This window comes from Pongo pygmaeus, chromosome 20, assembly GCF_028885625.2.
Source record: "Pongo pygmaeus isolate AG05252 chromosome 20, NHGRI_mPonPyg2-v2.0_pri, whole genome shotgun sequence".
Taxonomy (NCBI): domain Eukaryota; kingdom Metazoa; phylum Chordata; class Mammalia; order Primates; family Hominidae; genus Pongo; species Pongo pygmaeus.
The window spans coordinates 20,881,325-20,885,776 of NC_072393.2; the positions used below are offsets into that span (position 1 = coordinate 20,881,325).

Here is a 4,452-nt window from a genome sequence, read left to right on the forward strand (position 1 = left end):
ACCTCCGCCTCCCAGGTTCCAGTGATTCTAGTGCCTCAGCCTCCTGATTAGCTGAGATTACAGGTGTGCACCACCACACTTAGCTAATTTTTGTATTTTTAGTAAAGGCAGGCTTTCACCGTGTTGACCAGGCTACCTTTTATTTGTTTGTGTATTTCTTTCTTCCTTTCCTTCTTTATTTCTAGAAGCATGTTCGTTTTAAAATATAAATTATGAATATTAAAAACCTTCTTTTATCTGTCTTTGATTACTATCATGGCTGATTTAAAAATAAGTTTAGGAAGAAGAGAAAACGGCAGGGCGGTGGCGGCTGTAGGTTGTGCGGCGGCAGCGGCTCTTCCCTGGGCGGACGATGGACAGCCAGAGCAGGAAGGTGGTGGTGTGCAACAATGACACCGGGTTTGTGAAGTGTGGATATGCAGGCTCCAACTTTCCAGAACACATCTTCCCAGCTTTGGTTGGAAGATCTATTATCATGTAATGCCCAACCTTGTTTTTCCTTTATTCACCTAGCCTTGTTTCTCCCTTAGCTAAGAGAACCAGACAAACTCCATCTTGGCTCTTTCACTGGCAGCCCCTTCCTCAAGGATTTAACTTGTGCAAGCTGACTCCCAGCACATCCAAGAATGCAATTAACTGATAAGATATTGTGGCAAGCTATATCCGCAGTCCCCAAGAATTCATCTGATTGATAACGCCCAAAGCCCCGTGTCTATCACCTTGTAATAGTCTTAAAGCCCCTGCACCTGGAACTGTTTACTTTCCTGTAACCATTTATCCTTTTAACTTTTTGACTACTTAACTTCTGTAAAGTTGTTCTAACTAGACCCCCCCTCCCCTTCCTAAACCAAGGTATAAAAGTTAATCAAGCCCCTTCCTCGGGGCCGAGAGAACTTTGGGGGTTACTCTTTTCTCAGTCGCCGGCTAATAAAGGACTCTTTTTTTTTTTTTTTTTTTGAGACGGAGTCTTGCTCTGTCACCCAGGCTGGAGTGCAGTGGCGTGATCTTGGCTCACTGCAAGCTCCGCCTCCCGGGCTCACGCCATTCTCCTGCCTCAGCCTCCGGAGTAGCTGGGACTACAGGCGCCCACCACCACGCCCGGAGAATTTTTTGTATTTTTAATGGAGACGAGATTTCACAGTGTTAGCCAGGATGGTCTCGATCTCCTGACCTCGTGATCCACCCGCCTCGGCCTCCCAAAGTGCTGGGATTACAGGCGTGAGCCACTGCGCCCGGCCTAATAAAGGACTCTTAATTCATCTCAAAGTGTGGCGTTTTCCTAACTCGCTCAGGTACAACAATCAGATCAACCACCAAAGTGGGAAACATTGAAATCAAGGATCTTATGTTTGGTGATGAGGCAAGTGAATTACGATCAATGTTAGAAGTTAACTACCCTATGGAAAATGGCATAGTACGAAATTGGGATGACACAAAACACCTGTGGGACTACACATTTGGACCAGAGAAACTTAATATAGATACCAGAAATTGTAAAATCTTACTCACAGAACCTCCTATGAACCCAACCAAAAACAGAGAGAAGATTGTAGAGGTAATGTTTGAAACTTACCAGTTTTCCGGTGTATATGTAGCCATCCAGGCAGTTCTGACTTTGTACGCTCAAGGTTTATTGACTGGTGTAGTGGTAGATTCTGGAGATGGTGTGACTCACATTTACCCAGTATATGAAGGCTTTTCTCTCCCTCATCTTACCAGGAGACTGGATATTGCTGGGAGGAATATAACTAGATATCTTTTCAAGCTACTTCTGTTTCAAGGATACACCTTCAACCACTCTGCTAATTTTGAAACGGTTCGCATGATTAAAGAAAAACTGTGTTACATGGGATATAATATTGTGCAAGAGCAGAAACTGGCCTTAGAAATCACAGTATTAGTTGAATCTTATACACTTCCAGATGGACGAATCATCAAAGTTGGGGGAGAGAGATCTGAAACACCAGAAGCTTTATTTCAGCCTCACTTGATCAATCTTGAAGGAGCTGGTGTTGCTGAATTGCTTTTTAACACAATTCAGGCGGCTGACATTGATACCAGATCAGAATTCTACAAACACTTTGTGCTTTCTGGAGGGTCTACTATGTATCCTGGCCTGCCATCACGGTTGGAATGAGAACTTAAACAGCTTTACTTAGAAAGAGTTTTGAAGGATGATGTGGAAAAACTTTCTTAATTTAAGCTCTGCATTGAAGACCCACCCCGCAGAAAGCACATGGTATTCTTGGGTGGTGCAGTTCTAGCGGATACCATGAAAGACAAAGACAATTTTTGGATGACCCGACAGGAGTACTAAGAAAAGGGCATCCGTGTGCTAGAGAAACTTGGTGTGACTGTTCGATAAACTCCAAAGCTTGTTCCCATCACACCCGTAATGATTTCTTTATTCCTTTATTGCCAATCTTTGAACTCATTCAACTCCAGGACATGGAAGAGGCCTTTCTCTGCCCTTTGACTGGAAAGGTCAAGTTTTATTCTGGTGTCTTGGGGAAGCTTTGTTAAATTTTTGTTAATGTGGGTAAATCTGAATTTAATTCAACTGCTTCCCTACATAGACTAGAGGGCTAAGTATTCTGTCTGCTGCTTTGTTTCTTCTAAGTATTTAGATATTCTTAGCATTTAGATATTCTTCTAAGCATTTAGATATTCCTGTAGGCTTCCTATTTTCACTTTACTTCTCTAATGCTGCTAGTCACTAGGTGGTATGCCTTTATTAGCATAAGAAAAAAACTTTAACAGGAGCTTTTACATATTACTGGGATGGGGGGTGGTTCGGGATGGGTGGGCAACTGCTGAATCTTTTAGGGCATTTCCTCTGTAATGTGGTGCTTTCAACTGTACTGCTGCAGCTTTAAGTACCTTAAAGCTTCTCCTGTGAACATCTTAGTGAAATGTTAGGTTCAGAACTAAAGTGTTTTGGGTAGGTTTTGTTGCGGGGGAGGGTAACTGTGGGTGGTCTTCTGATTTTTATTTTTGAGGTTTTCTCACTGGAGTACACAGAGGAACTTTATTTACAGTACTTTGATTTGGCAGGTTTTCTTCTACTTGTGCTCTGCCTGGAGCTGTTTCCATATGATAAAAAAAGCAAGTGTAGTATCCCATTACTATGTGGCTTAGGGATTTATTTGTTTTTTTAAAATCAACCACGTTAGCTGGGACTAGACTCCCTACAATCCTTCAATGGAAAAGTAACATTTAAAAATCCTTTGGGTAATTCAAATTACAGATTTAAAAGTGCTTAAGATCTGGTGTTTTGTTAATGCTTCTGTTTATTCCGGAAGCATTAAGGTAACCCATTGCCAAGTATCATTCTTGCAAATTATTCTTTTATATAACTGACCAGTGCTTAATAAAACAAGAAGGTACTTAAAAATAATTACTGGCAGTAGGTTATAATTGGTGGTTTAAAAATAACGTTGGAATACAGGACTTGTTGCCAATTGGGTAATTTTTTTTTTTGAGACAGTCTTGCTCTGTCGCCCAGGCTGGAGTTCAGTGGCGTGATTTCAACTCACTGCAAGCTCCACCACCCAGGTTCACACCATTCTCCTGCCTCAGCCTCCAGCATAGCTGGGGCTACAGGTGCCCTCCAACATGCCCGGCTAATTTTTTGTATTTTTAGTAGAGACGGGGTTTCACTCTGTTAGCCACGATGGTCTTATCTCCTGACTAATTGGGTAATTTTCATTAGTTGTTTTGTTTGTTTTGATTTGAAACCTGATTTGAAACCTAATTTGACTGTTTAAAATGTTGGCCAAAAAAATAAAGATTTAAATTTTTTATTTGTACTGAAAAACTAATCATAACTTAATTCTCAGCCATCTTTGAAGCTTGAAAGAAGTTTTTGGTATTTTGTAAACGTTAGCAGACTTTCCTGCCAGTGCCGGAAAATCCCATTTATGAATCCTGTCAGTATTCCTTGGTATCTGAAAAAAATATCAAATAGTACCCATATATGAGTTATTTCTAAGTTTGAAAAATAAAAAGAAATTGCATCACACTAATTACAAAATACAAGTTTCTCTCGCGTCCATGTGAAGAGACCACCAAACAGGCTTTGTGTGAGCAACAAGGCTGTTTATTTCACCTGGGTGCAGGCGGGCTGAGTCTGAAAAGAGAGTCAGCAAAGGGAGAGAAGGGTGGGGCCATTTTACAAGATTTGGGTAGGTAAAGGAAAATTACAGTCAAAGGGGGGTTGTTCTCTGGTGGGCAAGAGTGGGGGTCACAAGGTGCTCAGTGGGGGAGCTTTTTGAGCCAGGATGAGCCAGGAGAAGGAATTTCACAAGATAATGTCATCACTTAAGGCAAAGATCGGCCATTTTCACTTCTTTTGTGGTGGAATGACATCAGTTAAGGCAGGAACTGGCCATCTGGATGTGTATGTGCAGGTCACAGGGGATATGATGGCTTAGCTTGGGGTCAGAGGCCTGA

At 41.7% G+C, this 4,452-nt stretch overlaps 1 pseudogene; it reads left to right on the forward strand.

The window, feature by feature from the left end:
- Nucleotides 1-317: 317 nt before the first annotated feature.
- On the forward strand, nucleotides 318-2,960 carry LOC129020581 (actin-related protein 2-like; annotated as a pseudogene).
- The last annotated feature ends 1,492 nt before the right edge of the window (nucleotides 2,961-4,452 follow it).